The sequence below is a fragment of the Mus musculus genome, chromosome 12 (genome assembly GCF_000001635.26).
Source record: "Mus musculus strain C57BL/6J chromosome 12, GRCm38.p6 C57BL/6J".
Classification (NCBI taxonomy): Eukaryota; Metazoa; Chordata; class Mammalia; order Rodentia; family Muridae; genus Mus; species Mus musculus.
The window spans coordinates 50,448,655-50,465,164 of record NC_000078.6 but is presented as its reverse complement, the minus strand read 5'-3'; the positions used below and the strand labels follow the sequence as shown (position 1 = coordinate 50,465,164).

General features: G+C 41.4%; 1 protein-coding gene across 13 annotated transcripts in view; it reads left to right on the top strand.

Annotated features, from left to right (window-relative positions):
- Prkd1 (protein kinase D1) overlaps positions 1 to 16,510 on the top strand; it is a 308,046-nt gene that overhangs the window by 184,107 nt on the left and 107,429 nt on the right. The window lies entirely within an intron of this gene.

Sequence of the window (16,510 nt, the reverse complement as noted above, 5' to 3'; positions counted from 1 at the left end):
AGGGATGACAGCCAAACAGGACAAAGTAAGTTACAGTAAGACAAGGAAAAGGTCCTCATATTAAGGCTGGTATAGGCAATTTGATAGGAAGAAAAGAACCTCAACAAGGTGTCAGAGATACATCTGCTCCGAGTGTTAAGAGTCCCACAAAAACACCAAGCTAACAGCCATACATCACATGTAGCAGACCTGGTGCGGACCCATTCAGTTCTCATGTTGCAGCTTCAGTTTCTGTGAGCCCATGTGAGCCCAGCTTAGTTGACTCAATGGGCTATGTTTTCCTGGTATCCTCCATCTCTCTGGATCCTCAAGTCTTTTCTTCCCTCTCTTCTGTGGGTTCCTCAATTTCCTGAGGAGGGGCCTGATAAAATTTTTATATGATATAATTATATCTTTTCTCCCATTTCTTCCCTGGCTCCCTTATCATGCCATCCCATGCCTCTCAAATTCATGGCCTCTTTTTCTTCCTTACACACACACACACACACAAATATCTTGCTGAGTCTGTTTAATGCCAGACTTGTATATGTGCATCTATGTGGCTGACAACTTGGTATTATATAACCAAGTATGAGGCTCATCACTGGGATGAATAAGTGTCCCTCCCATGGCGGTTGTTAAATGCCTGTAGCTCTTTATTTAGGAGGCAGTTTCCATGAGATCCCCTTGTCTATGTTGGCATGTCTACTGGTATTTTCATTGTTCATGTCTTCTTTAGGCATTTATACTAAGATTCCATGGGTTTACCTATGAGTGTCATATATAGAGCACCATTACATAGCAGATTTTCCAAGCCATGGGCTTTTATAGTCTTTTCACACGTTTTCCTCTGTCATATTTTCTGAGCCTGACTTGTAGTGCTTGTAGTATAGATGTAATATTCAGTGCTGGGTACCACACAGTCAGTTGCTCCTGTGCATTTTGACCAATGTGAACTTTCTGTAATGCTCTCTATCTGCTGAAAAAGACACCTGTCTTTTTGAGCAGTGATCTTTGAGGCGATATCAAAGTATTTCATCTGTGAATATAAGGATGAGTATAGTGAAGTTAGGGGGTATCTTGGATTAGGAAAGTGGCAGTAGTAGATTCTTTGCTAAGATCTATGATGTTACCAGGCAAGGGTAGTTGGCTTGGTTTGTGTCCTGAACTATCCTTCTCACCGGCAAGAACACACTCGAACAACCGGATTCTTCTGCAGCAAGCTTTATTGCTTCTTAAGGAGGGAAGGCCCCAACCCCGGGAAAATTGTGCTGCTTACATAGCCCTCAGCATGGCGTTTCAGCACCTGACGTGGCCTGTCAGCTCCTGATTTGTTGCTCGCCCATCACCTCATTACTACGCCCCGAGATAAAATGTGACTAGGTGTGAGTTCACTCTCGCACTTGCCCACAAGACTTGTTTACTAGTTAGGCACAGCGGAAGTCAGCACCATCTTATAATGGCGATTGCTCACAGCACGGCTCTCCACATCTCCCCCTTTTTGTTTTATTGATGAGGCTGGACTAGGTCTGTGTAATTATGTCCATCCGCTGTGGCTCCTGTCTTAGGTCGTTCCTCTAATGTCACAGCCTTTCCCGTCATAGGGTAACCCTATTGCCACCGGGCCCCGTGTCTTAGGTTAATCTGTGCATGAGGAAAATTGCTCGTCCCTGGATACCGCAGTGCTATGTGACAGTAACTACTAAATGACCTAGGGCAAACTCTACAAAAGAGGCCAGCCAAAAAATGACAAATGCCGACTAATTCTTGAGCATAGATAGCCAAATTTCAGGGGAGGCCCCTTGCTCTATGGCAGCAAGTGCTTGAGCTATCACAACCTTGTCATATATTTGTTGGGCTCTGAGCTTGCAAACCAACCAGAGCATGAACACAAGTCCACAGCAGATGGCAGTACCAAATAAACCTACCCCCACCCATTCCTTAAAATAAGAAAATGCAGATGAAATCCAGGAGGAGAGTCCCTCTGTCAATGACAGGTCCACTCGCGTTGAGTTGATCCTTAAAACTGCCGCCCTCAGGGCCTCAAGAGTCTCATCGAACCCCTCGGACCAATTTCCTGCAAGATACAAGGAGAGCTATCTAGACAGATTAGCTGCAGGAGTAAAATTTTCATATTGGACACTGGTAATACACGTAGCAAGCCTTTCGACTTGCGCTATAGTAAAATTGGCATTGACTCCATAGTTACGGACTGACTCCGCAAGTTATTTAATCTGTATATACTCCACCAGAGCATAAACGCATCCACCATCGGCGCCTTCAAAGACTGGAAATGCTTGCTGCACTTTTCTCTGTTCCTCTTTTGGAATGAATGAGTCTGAATGATACCTCTGCACATAGGGTGGAGGTGCACTAGAACCCAGAGGTCGAGGGCCCGGAGACCGTGCAGCGAACTGACAGTTGTCTCTAGCTGCTTCTGTCTTATTCTGTGACTGATTAGCTCGTCCTTCATCTGGCTGGTATCTTTCTCCCTCATAGCGAGCCGCTTCTTCCTCTAAGTCTGTTTCCTCAGAGGAGCTAAGTTCCTTATCCGATTCTGAGCTACTAACAGCTAGTGCCTTGAACTCGTCTAATGGCAGATAGAGGCTCCTTCCCTTATGTGCCTCCCCAGCTCGATCTCTCTTCTTCTCTCCCTTTCCATCCCTTTTTCTAAGTTCTCCCAGGGCATTTTTCCCTTATTTCTATTTTCTTTGGGCTCAAGGCCCGTGGAAAGGCCTTTATTCTTCGGTGCACCTTGTTTCGTTTCAACTCTTAATCTCTCTCCCTGCTCTGTCTCTGATAGACTGTCTTGATCCTCCTCCAGTATCCTCTGCCCCGCCTCAAACATTTGCTGAAAATCCTCGTCTGTTAAGCACGATCTTACCACAACGGCATGGTCCCTGCTTTAAGTTTGCCGTTCTGCTGTTCCCTAACTAGATCTCCTTTCAGTTTCCCCCAAGAGGCAATAGTTAATGACCCTGAGCACGCATACCACGGCGCTATGCGATCTATCTCTTTAACAAAACCCTCTATAGTCTTAGTGGCAATTTTTAGGCCACACTGCCTCAAGACCGATCGTAAGGTGGTCACTACGGAGTGGGAACTTCCCATACTGCTTGCTGCCCTGTTATCTAACCGTGCCTGACCACGACTGAGAACCAGTCAGCAGTTCCAGCAGTGGAAGCAGTATGTGATCAAAAGAAAAAAGAACGATCCCCATGAAAACATACAAAAAGGCCTCTAACACTGGAGAAATTTCGCAACCGAACATACCTTACAGAGCCTTACGTGTCTCGCAGTTCTGAACTGGCCCCGCAAACTGGGGATCTTCCTTGCGCTGGTGATGGTATGCAGTTCCCGGGTTTCTCAGCACCACTTGTCCCGAGCTATCGTTCTCGCCGGCAAGAACACACTCGGACAACCGGATTCTTCTGCGGCAAGCTTTATTGCTTCTTAAGGAGGGAAGGCCCCAACCCCGGGAAAATGGTGCTGCTTATATAGCCCTCAGCGTGGCGTTTCAGCACCTGATGTGGCATGTCAGCTCCTGATTAGTTGCTTGCCCATCACCTCATTACTATGCCGGGAGATGGGCAGTGACTAGGCATGAGTTCACTCTAGCACTTGCCCACAAGGCTTGTTTACTAGTTAGGCACAGCGGGAGCCAGCGCCATCTATAATGGCGATTGCTCGCAGCACGGCTCTCCACAGGCTTGCAGTTGTCAGACATGATTTTCATCTTATTTAGCAGTCTTTATTTCCAACTAGGAAGCTGTTAGTTACAATCAAGGTATAGGTGCCCCTATTGCACCTTTAGGGGTTTTTGTATGTTTGTTTGTTTGTCTGTCTCTTAATGTAAAAATGAATGTGCCGTGAGAAAATTTACCTTGGGTATACAAGGTTTTATCAAGATCTATTCCATAACATGGTTGGAAAAATTAACTCATGACATGCATGACTGATTGTGTACCTATGACTTAATAGTGTGATATATATCCCCAGGGAATGGGACCCTGGTGCTTTTGAGATTCCTATAAAAAGATTCTTGCAAAAAAAGTGCTCATTTTCATGGAGATATTTTAACATTAGATTCCATCGATCTTTCCAATGTTTAACTGCTTCTCAAAATCAATTGGAAATATTAAAAAATAACTGTGCTTTCCTACCCCAAGAGCTACTTGGTAGGTATAATCTTAATTTATGATATTATGATACTATATGTGTATGTGTGTGTGTATTACATATATATGTATATGTGTGTGTTGCATATGTGTATGTATGTTTGCAAATGTACTGCTGAATGTGGAATCCAGAGGCTAATATCTGATGTTTTCTTCCTTTCTTTAAGTACTGAGGCAGGGTCTCTCACTGAATTCCAAACTCTGTCTTGACTAGTCTAACTAGCTAACTCACTGGATTCCATATTCCTGACTTAGCTCACTGAGCTATCTCTCCAGTTCTGTGCATGGTAATAGTTTGAAGCCCTGTACTTGATTTTAGTATATATCCATAAGATAAAGAAGAATGATATTAACCATTGTTACCATCTATATTTGGGTTATAATTTTAGGTAGTTTTTTAAGTAACGAGGATCTGGTATATAAAAGACCACAATAGAAATATAATTAACTATATTATTCATAACCATATTTATACCATGGTCTTAATGTAACTAGCCATTTTACTTGAACATCTTGCAAAGCATAATGACTTTTAAGCTCCATAACATACTGTTCTAAGTAGGAAGATATCATGGTGCTATGTGATGGCCATGCAGTTGCCCTTGTAAACTTTGAACCAAATCAAGATAAAACAAATCACCAGATAGTATTCTTTCAAAAGTACAGTGAAGGTATATTTAGGGTGAAAGTATCTACTCACACTAAAAAGAAAAAGGAAACAAAAGGCAGGCTACTGATGTTCAGGCTGAAATCTGAAGGGTGGATAGGTCTTGCCTGATAAAAGGGAAGGAACATGTGTAGCCTAAGATACACTTCTACATATCTATCACCATCTAAAAGCATTTAGCATTGCTGGAGTCAGATTTACAGAAGCTTAGACAGTCGGTGATTCCAACATTATAAACAGCAATGCCGTTAGTCATACCACCACTGGTTAACTTCTCCTACATCACTGAATAGACATTGAGGTAAATTCTTATCTCCTTGTACAAAGCTCAAGTCTAAGTGGATCAAAGAACTCCATATAAAACCAGAGACACTGAAACTTATAGAGGAGAAAGTGGGGGAAACCCTCAAATATATGGGCACAGGGGAAAAATTCCTGAATAGAACAGCAATGGCCTGTGCTGTAAGATAAAGAATCGACAAATGGGACCTCATGAAATTGCTAAGCTTCTGTAGGGCAAAAGATACTGTCACTGTCATTAAGACAAAAAGGCCACCAACAGATTGGGAAAGATTTTTTACCAGCCCTAAATCTGATAGGGAACTAATATCCAATATATACAAAGAGCTCGAGAAGCTGAACTCCAGAAATTCAAATAACCCCATTAAAATGGGGTACAGAGCTAAACAAAGAATTCTCAACTAAGGAATACCGAAACACTGAGAAGCACTTGAAAAAATGTTCAACATTCTTAATAATCAGGGAAATGCAAATCAAAACAACCCTGAGATTCCACCTCACACCAGTCAGAATGGCTAAGATCAAAAATTCAGGTGACAGCAGATGCTGGCGAAGATGTGGAGAAAGAAGAACACTCCTCCATTACTGGTGGGATTTCAAGCTGTTACAACCACTCTGGAAATCAGTCTGGACATAGTACTACTGGTAGATCCAGCAATACCTCTCCTGAGCATATACCCAGACGATGTTCCAACTGGCAATAAGGACACATGTTCCACTATGTTCATAGCAGCCCTATTTATAATAGCCAGAAGCTGGAAAGAACCCAGATGTTCCTCAACAGAGGAATGGATACAGAAAATGGGATACATTTACACAATGGAGTACTACTCAGCAATTAAAAACAATGAATTTATGAAATTCTTAGGCAAAAGGATATATCTGGAGGATATCATCCTGAGTGATGTAACCCAGTCACAAAAGAAGTCACTTGATATGCACTCACTGATAAGTGGATATTAGCCCAGAAACCTAGAATACCCAAGATACAACTTTCAAAACACAAGAAAATCAAGAAGGAAGACCTACTCATAGATACTTCAATCCTCCCTAGAATAGGTAATAAAATATCCATGGAAGGAGTTGCAGAGACAAAGTTTGGAAGTAAGATGAAAGGATGGACCATCTAGAGACTGCCCCATCTGGGGGTCCATCCCATAATCAGCCACCAAACGCAGACACTATTGCATAAGCCAGCAAGATTTGGCTGAAAGGACTCTGATATAGCTGTCTCCTGTGAGGCTATGCCACTGCCTGGAAAATACAGAAATGGATGCTCATAGTCATCTATTGGATGGAACACAGTTCTCCTAATGTAGGAGCTAGAGAAAGTACCCAAGAGCTGAAGGGGTCTGCAACCCTATAGAAGGAACAACAATATGAACTAACCAGTACCCCCAGAGCTCTTGTCTCTAGCTGCATATGCAGCAGAAGATGGCCTAGTTGCCCATCACTAGGAAGAGAGGCCCCTTGGTATTGCAAACTTTATATGCCCCAGTACAGGGGAATGCCAGGGCCAAGTGGGAGTGGGTGGGTAGGGGAGCAGGGCGGGAGCAGGGTATAGGGGACTTTTGGGATAGCATTTGAAATGTAAATGAAGACAATATCTAATAAAAAAAGAGAAGGTTAAAACAAAAAAAAAGAAAAAAAGAAATTGAGGTAAGGATTTGAGGAGCAGGGCTGGTGGTTTGTCTCTGTGGTAGAATGTCTACCTAGATTCAATCCCTAATAATAATAATTATACACATATACATACACACACACACACACACACACACACACACACACACACACAAGTGTTCAGATCTCAAGGAGGCCATCAATGGTTTGGGCATGGGCAATTTGACAAAGTTCAATAAGAACCTTGAATTTGAAATGAACCTTAAAGAAATGATAGGCTTGATTTTAGATTTATTCTATCAAAGCGTCTGGGAACTGAACAGAGGAACATGTAGGTATTAAAAGAAAATGAAGGTATAATGCTTACAACAACAAATACACTCTAGCTCAGTGGCCTAGAGCCTCTGTATTCAAGTCTGAGAACCTGAGTTCAATCCATGCAAGCCACATAGTGGTAAGCATAAAGCCATAAGCTGGTTGTTCTCTGACTACTACACATGTGTTATGGCATGTGCATTCCCCCCACACACACCACAATAAATACAGATAGATGATGATGATGAAGATCGATAGATAGATAGATAGATAGATAGATAGATAGATAGATAGATGAATGTGAGAAAAACACTAGTGGCAAATGCTGGAGCAAAAGGTACTCTTGTGAGGGGTAAACATTTATAAGTTATTTACGTTATTTAAAGCATGAGAGTAGGTTGCTTCAGAATATGAATTAGATATAGATGGGATGTATATAACAACAATGATGCGTTTTATTAAGATTTTGTTTTAACTATGTGTGTTGCCTGTAGAGGCTGAGCTTTGTGCCTGTGTGCACATGAGTAGAGTTACCCATGGATGCCAGAAAATGCATGAGAGCCCAGAGAACTGGAGTCCCAGGTAGCTGTTAGATCTGATTGTTGAGAACCAAACTCAGATGCATCTTGATAGTCCACCTACAGTGATTCTTATATCCACCCGAGGGGACTAAGAGAGAAAACCAATGAAGCAGAAAAGAGAAAAGAATTGGACCTGATATCATTGGCTTTGAATTAGAGCTAGGCCCTGAGCCAGCTGATCCACAAGCTGGAAAAACAAACAGATGGACAACCTGCAATACCAGGAAGATCATGACCTCCTGAGACCTGTGTCATGTCTTCGGTACTGTGAAATAGTAGGTGTGTATTATGATAAAGCTACTGTTTAGGATTTAGCACAAGTGAGAAATTAATGCACTAGGAAGGTGCGGTCACAATATGGGTGCAATATTATTTTAAAGGTAGCTAATGCCTAGACAACTGGACATGCCTGTGAAGGCCTGGCTTTCTTCTGTTTCAGTAAAAATGGTAATTACCAGGTATTGATGAATTCATGTGTGACTGGCTGCAACCACATATTCTTATACAGAAGGCACCATGTAGCAAGGAAGGTGATAGCAATCCACAGACACATAAACACAGACTTGATAATAAGAATCCTAATATCCAGGTAATTGTGGTTTAAATATGCTATGTCTGGCTGGTTATAACTAAGAAAAAATTGTAACTCAATGAAGGAAACATACTATACTAGAGTCTTAGGAGAGTTTGGACTCAACCCACTGACATTAAGCAGATTTGACTTTGAAACTTGTAAGTCCTTGGTAATGCCTCCCCAGATGTGACACTTTCAGGATACAATTGTTCTTGGCACCTTGCCTCTTCTCAGTGTAGCTCCCATCTCAACCACTTTCTGCTCCCATCAGAAAGCCTAAAGACCTCTGGCTTCAACTGGGCTCAAGTAGTGCTGACAAAATAACTAAAGACCTCTCCTGAGATGCATCATCTGAAACATTAAAGTGTATTTCTTTTTTTTTTTTTTACGTATTTTCCTCAATTACATTTCCAATGCTATCCCAAAAGTCCCCCATACCCTCCCCCCGCACTCCCCTACCCACCCATTTCCATTTTTTGGCCCTGGCGTTCCCCTGTACTGGGGCATATAAAGTTTGCCTGTCCAATGGGCCTCTTTTTCCAGTGATGGCCAACTAGACCAACTTTTGATACATATGCAGCTAGAGTCAAGAGCTCCGGGGTACTGGTTAGTTCATAATGTTGCACCTACAGAGTTGCAGATCTCTTTAGCTCCTTGGATACTTTCTCTAGCTCCTCCATTGGGGGCCCTGTGATCCATCCAATAGTTGACTGTGAGCATCCACTTCTGTGTTTGCTAGGCCCCGGCCTAGTCTCACAAGAGACAGCTATATCACGGTCCTTGCAAGAAACGCTTGCTAGTGTATGCAATGGTGTCATCGTTTGGAAGAAGGCTATGTTAGTTCCTTAAGATATTTTTTTAAGTGCTTCTGATAACTTTTGAAACTGTACAGTGTGAAAAGAAATACTCTGCAGACATTGACTAATTCTGTAGAAAGAGAAAGGGTAGAGACTGCTCGGGGAATGATTGCTGAGTGCATAAAACCTGGGCCACAGAGAGCTAGTTAAAGACAGACAGCAGAGGTTGAGCTATAGAAGTGAGGCAGAAGGGGCTCTCTCAATAGCATTGTGGCATCTTATTGGCAGGTAGCAGATGATAACTTCTGAGTCAGCCCTGTCTAACCTCAGACAGAGGGAGGTAATGGCTTCTGTAATGATAAATTTCTTTCTGGAGGACTTATTGTGTTGCCAAGTCCTGTCTTCACCATGCCTCAAGCAATCCTGGAAACATCCCACTCAGTGACAAGGTGAATTGTCAATCTCAGTTCATAGTGAGAAGAGAGCTGACGAGTAGTGAGCTTTACTTCCTCCAGGGCCATGTGCCTGACAAATAGCTAGTGGAGTTAGGGAGCATACACTCAAGCCCTTGACCTAGAATTAAGAGCTTGTTTCAGACAACAGAAAGGCCCCAGCTGAATGTCTGGAAAGGAAGTTGGCAAGATAGTTCTGAGGCATTAGAAACTGAGGAATTTTAGATGTTTTAGTAGTGACAATGGGAAGAATTCAGACATTCGAACTAGGTAAGGGGAGCAGCCTGAGCCTAGAGAAGGCCCAGGCAGCATCCTAGTCACACAAGACAAAACCAGATACCATGACAGAGGCTGGGGGCCTAGGTTCAAGTCCTGCTCTCTCCCACCCAGCACACTTCCCACTATACCTGCTTAAAGTTCCTCCAACCTGGCCTGTAAGGGAAACCCTGACGGCATGTGGTCCATGGAACTTATCCAAAAAAAAAAAAAAAAAAAAAAAAAAGAATGAAGAAGAAGGAAGCTTTTGATAAGGACTGTGCAAAGCAAATCCAAAATTGATATGGCTTCCCTCTTATAACACTGTTTTCAAGGAAAGTTATTATATATGCATCTTTGGAGACTTTAAAATGGAAATAAACATTTTCTCCAAATCAGCTGTCATCATCAAAATGAGAGTCTGTCTTACTGTTAGAAATTCTGAGTTTAAAAAGTTTCTATTTCTAAAACTAAATGCTGATGAGAGCTACACAGTCCAAAATAGAAATCCTTTCTCCTAAGCAGAAACATCTGAGCTCATGATAGTTATCTGGTCATGTTATAGTTAGCTGGTTGAGTTATAGTTAGCTGGTCAAGTGTTTCATGCATAGGAAAGGGGGTAACATTTACTCATTTTTGTCATATTTATTCATCTTTTCAAAATATTAAACTAAAGCTCTATTAAGGATATTATTTTCCTCCACAGACTTACTGCCTTTCTTAGAAGTTCTTTGATAGCAAACTGAAGGTGAAGTGGAGATTGAGTACCACCAGCCCCCGTTAGGCTCCTTTTTCACTGAAATCCTGTTGTTGTTGTTGTTGTTGTTGTTGTTGTTATTGTTTTTTTTTAAATATTCTGGGATGTTTCTACTTTGCTTTTTATCTACATAGAATTCAGTTAGCTTCAGATGAACTTATCAAGATAGTGGGTGCCTTTAAGTCCGGTTAGTTTGGGATTAACTTCCTCAAAACCATTTGGAATAACATTTGTGTGAGCAAGAACTCTAGTTGGGGGATTGCAAGCACCCTAACAGTCAGCAGCTTAGTTTTTTCTATATACATACAAGATGTTCATACACCACAGGCTATCCAGTGTCTACCCAGTGGGCTGCTCCTAGTATTTCTAGCAGGCAATGGCAAGAAATCCCACTGGACCCATGGTCTGCAAGTTGCGGCTTAGTGGATATAAGCCAGGTACAGGGCTCATGTTTGACTTTGTGAACTAGTCCAAAGAAGGATTCCACTTTTTGAATCAAGAATAGGAAAACTATGTTTGCAAGACATTTTTTTTTTTTGTAAAACACCTTTAGAAATGGAGGAAAATGTTATTTTATACTTTTTAAATTAAGAGTGTGAAAGGCACGAAAGCTTTATAAAATGAGGTTAAATTGCTAACCCATTGGAAAAAAAAATGTGTGCTGTAATTTGCTAACATTTTAAAGGGTGTGATCACTACCGGGGAAGTCAAGTGTATTTTTGGAACATTTTTCATGGAATAGCCTAGCTCTGCCTCACTCAATGAACAGTGTCTTCCTGCCGTCGTCCAGTCATGGTCCACTTATGCTGATACATTTTGGTAGGCTGAGGACCTCCCCCACATATCTTTGAATTGTTTATATCAACTAGAGAGCCCACTACCCCTTCCCCCAGTTCTAATTTCTTTCAGTCTTGAGAATAAAGCTTGAATCATTACAAATATTTCCTCACTGGGCATCACACTCCTCCATTTACATCGAATAACTCTAGAATACAGGGAAAAAAGGAAAATAGGGTAAATCTGTTTGAACAAACCAGCTTACTTAGCATGAACAAAAGCAGTACGCTTAAAATATCGGAGCAAAATCAACACAAAACCAGGCAGACTTCTGTGTCTTGATGACTAAATGTTATCATGCAGCCATGGCAGCAAGGACAGTTCTAGAACTGGGATCTGAGGGCTGGTTTGGAGAATACGAAAGACAGTTTGCATGTCCACAGCTTTGGGACACACGGGCACAGTGACTTATTACCTCTGAGAAGATAGACATTGGCGTCATCAACCCTTTATGAACACATCTCTGCTGTGTCTATTCAAACCCTGTCCTAAAACAAAATATTTTTGTCCCAGTGCTTTTGCTGTATTGGTTGGATGATGTTAACATTCCTGCCTCTTCTTCATCTACAGCTCTTCTGCTCCTGCACAGAACTCCTCTTGACCTTCTTATAGGCAAATGATGGCATATTCATCCCCACCAGTTTTGAGAACTGTCTAGTCAGACCTCTCCGATCTCCAGCTCTTTCCAAAAGCATACTGACTCTGTGGAGCATTTCCTTATTGACACTCTAACTTCCCATGTCCAGAGCAGACCCCTTTATTCCTGAGCTCAGATCACATGCCTTACTGGAGATCTTCAACACTAGTGATGACTGCTGGCTTGCGTTGAGTGGCCAGGATTCAGTGTCACTTTGCCTCCTTGGGTGGCAGTAGTTGCCAAGCCTTTAGGTTGTTTTTAATGTCCTTTCCTGCACAGCCTCTATGGAAGCCCCATAACTTTTATGTAATGTCCACAGTCTTTCGTGGTGCTGCTGTGGTTATCCCAAGGCCTAACAATAGGCTAGTACTTTCCAACAAGGCTCCCTGCATCCTCCCTTCTCCATAGAGCTTCCCAGAACAGTTGTTCATGCCTCTCTGTACAGTTCTGGGTGACATTCCAGCTCTTTCTAGCACACTTTTTACATAGCCTTGGGCTATTTCCTGATGCAGCCTAACAGAGTAGCTGCCACTCCCGAAGTTTCCCTATGCTTTCTTAATCAAGACATTTCTTTCTGTCTAGGATGCTGACTTCTTCACAGCTTTGTCACCTTGGCATTTACTTCACAGGATTAAGCTGAGATTGCAAGTTCTACATGAATGTTACCTTCTACTCTTAACAATACATTGATCTCCATCTCCTATCTTCCATTTGATCATAAACTCCAGAAGTCATAAACCACATCTTAGATCTTATCCTTCTACTTTTCTTCTCTGCTCACTTCTGAAGACTATGTCTACCATGTAATTGATTCTCAAAATATTTCTGAAGCAAGTAATGAATTGAAATAAACAAAGCTATTTTTAATAAACCAGGAGAGCAGGCATTCATGAATGCAGTATTTTAGGAAGATTTTTTTCCTGCTCTAAGCACTTCAAGATCCAAGCTTGTTATTCAGAATATTTGAAAGTTACAAAGGGAAGAAAATTCATTGTAATGAGATTCCATTCCTCCTTTTACTCACATTGAGGCTGAGAAAAATCCATGAGAGAGAAGAAAGAATAAATTCTACTAATTTCTATCTTCTATCACTGTCCTGTTTCATCATAAAATAATTACATAGTAATCACAATTCAAAATGTATTTCCATGTGGCATTTACATTTACGATGGCTTGATAACGGTACAGAGTATGAGTCAGAGTCTGTACCCATCCCACACAGACACACATTCTGGGATTCAGTGCTTGCCAACCCATCACTTAGGGCCATTTTCCTGGTTCTTTTTCTGGTGCTCATTACCCTTAGGTTCTGTGCAGTCTTTCTGCCTTTGAGAAAGTTCCTGGTGGAGTAATTGCGAATTAGCATCTATACTCAGCAATTTTGAAAGCTCAACTGCTCATTTTCTCAGCATTCTGTTGGCTGGAAGTCATCATTTTAAAAGCATTTTACCATTAAGGATCTGGGTTCCTGAATATAAATTGCCCATTGGAATTGGAAGTGTAAATCCTAAGGTAGGATCCATGAGGGCAAGTGTGGTTTGTCTCACGGGACAATGTAACTATGAAAATGGAAGTACCTCGCCTTTCTCACCAGTAATAGTTTTCTTATTAGATGTATTAAGTTCATAATTAATTGATATAAAAATATTCCCACCCATTAATTTCAAAATGATGCATATATTTGCTTAGTTTGTAATTGTCAGGATACATTGGGGAATAAGCCCTACCACAGAATCCTTTCAAGTGCACAGTGAGTGGCATGGAGAACACAGGTTGGCTCCAAGTGGCCATTCTCCATGTCCTGCCCATTCTGCTAGTGTGTCACTTCACCTTTGATGCATATCAGTGAGCTAACTTGATACTCCTCAGAAGGCTTTCAGAAATGCCGCTTCTTCTCATCCTCTTTCTTTAGCTTTTCAACTCACTATGCATTCTCATTCTTATTGCAAGGCATCAAGGGTCAGAAAGGCAACTTAAAACTTACCCAGAAAAACTAAATATTACTGTGGGGCAAAATGAGGTTGGTAGGTGAATTAATGTTGGGGGAGTTGGGGAATTTTTAAGCTCATTTGTCTCCACAGGGTTGAAAGTCAGAAAATCTGTCAGGAAGTGAGGAACTAAGAAGAAATATACTCTATATGTTATCAGAAACATCCATGAGTAGAATTCTGTGAAGCTAAGTAGAAATGTAACGACCCCCACTCTGTGTGTGTGTGTGTGTGTGTGTGTGTGTATGTCTCAGTCTCTGTGTGTGTTTGTCTGTGTGTCTGTATCTCTTTCTCTCTTGCTCTGTGTGTATGTCTGTCTTTACGTGTGTGTGTCGGCATCTCTCTTGTCTATGTGTGTGTGTGTGTGTTGTTGTTGTTGTTTGCTTCTTCAATAAAGTGACTATAAACTTACTAGCTTAGAACAATATATCCAATGCTTTAATTCTTCCGGTTCAGATAACTAACTGAATCCTGAGACCAAAATTAAGGTTTGATCTTGACTGACTTTCTTCTGGAAGATATAGATGAGATTATCATTTCCCCTTCACAGTGGTCAAAGGCTGCTTCCTTGTAGATACAAAGGGAGCAGTGGATCATTTCATTATTTTCCTTTTCTTCCACTTTATTTTGACCATTTTGTTCCATTTTTCTACAGTTAAGAACATTGTGATGCATTATTTTAGCCAGAATAACACAGAAAAACAAAATAATCTCTGCATCTAAGAAGGACTCACTAGCAACTTTAGTCCCACCTACTACTATACTTCCAATTTGTCATGATATATCCACACATTCATACATCTTCATTTTTCTCTTGGGGAAATATAGAGCTCTGGAGACATGGAGTAGATGTATGAGATCTTTCTTATAGGTTCCCAGGTACTAAGAATATATTTTTAACCAGCAGTATTTTTTTCCCTCACCCTATTGGATGCTCTAAGAAATTTGTATATGAAGTTGGTTTTGGAATTGGTGGTAAAATAAACCAAGATCGTCTTTTGCAATCCTTTATGCTCACTGGCATGCACACAAAAAGGCAATAGAAGAAAGAAATGGGGGATGAAAGGAGAAAGTAAAGGGAAGAAGGGAGAGGTGAAAGAGGAAAGGAAACAAAAATCAGAATGGTGTCAATCAATTGTGGCAGGATACTTACTGCCTACTGGCTGATGCTAGACATGTTCCTAAAACCTCATGGAGACTACACACTGCTTTTTATTCTTTATCCCTCTATAAGAAGAAATGAAACACAGGCCAGGATACTCACCTACATCATTACAAGGGTGAATGGTGAAGAAGCAAAGCCTTGACCCCTGAGCCTGTGCTGTTGGCTTCCACTTACAAAGGTCATCATAACGTCATTATCACCTTTGATATGTTGCAGGAGTTATCCTACCTCCAGTTGTTTCATAGTATTTTGGTTCAAATCTGTGAAAACTAGCCCTGAGATGCCACAGACTGAAGGGAAAAAACAAACAAACAAACAAACAAACAAAAAATGATTCAAATAAATCCAGGGTTTTAAACACTGGCTTTTGATTGGGTAACATTCTGCTAGAAGGATGGTCCTTGGCAGCAACAGCAGCAAGGGAATCTCCCCCGTTTGCATCATATTGACCATACCAAAACTTACTTCATCAAATTCAAATGTGCCTGGTTTATCTTAAGTAAATATGAGCCAGTGTCCAGCTGTAGAGATGTACATATAACTCTTAATTATTTGTTCTATTCATACCATGTTCAGAAACTGTCTATAAACAAGTAGCTTTATTCTGATCCAGTCATGATAGTTGTGACTGTAGATGACTGAAGTCATTTCAAGCCCAAGCTATACATCAAATATGGGTCTCCTTTAGTAAGGGCAGTACCTGCCTTAGCTCAGATAGAGTTCCATGGAAGGTTCTTCTCAGGCTTCTACTTAGAAGGGATTGTGTTCAGAAAGCAAACCACATTCTTCTGAAGAATGCTTCACCCCTCTCAATATTCTGCCCAGTTACTCATAGGACTGAAACCCTCACGGTTTCTCAGAATCTGATCAACTCACTGTATTTTGCCTTGGGAAATAGACCATCGTATTCAGGCTATCCTCAAATCATAACTGCAGTTTTCCAGGCCATCAGCTCAATCTGGAGCCCCTGCTTTGTTTTAGGTTACAGCAATTTAGAAATAACGCAAAGATTTCTGACAAAGGAAAGGGCAGGGACTCAGGGAAAACACTGCTTTGGAGTTCAGCTATCTTCATCCAGCCACTGGCGGGGAAGGTGCTTGCTGATTTTCAGGATGTGATTCATTGGAGTCTTGGATGGGCCTTTAGCTCTGTAGACTATGACCAATATGGTCATAGGTTTGAGAATGGGCTCTGGTGTCATGTAATCTTATATATATGCTCAAGTCGGGCCAGTATGGCATAGTCTCCTCCTGCCTGCCTTTGGATCACGATATAGAACTGTTGGCTCCTCCAACATCATGTCTGCCTGCACGGTACCATTCTTCCCACTGTGATGATAATGGACTACAGCTCTGAAACTGTTAGCCAGCCACAATTATACTTTCGCCTTTATAAGAGGTGCCTTGGT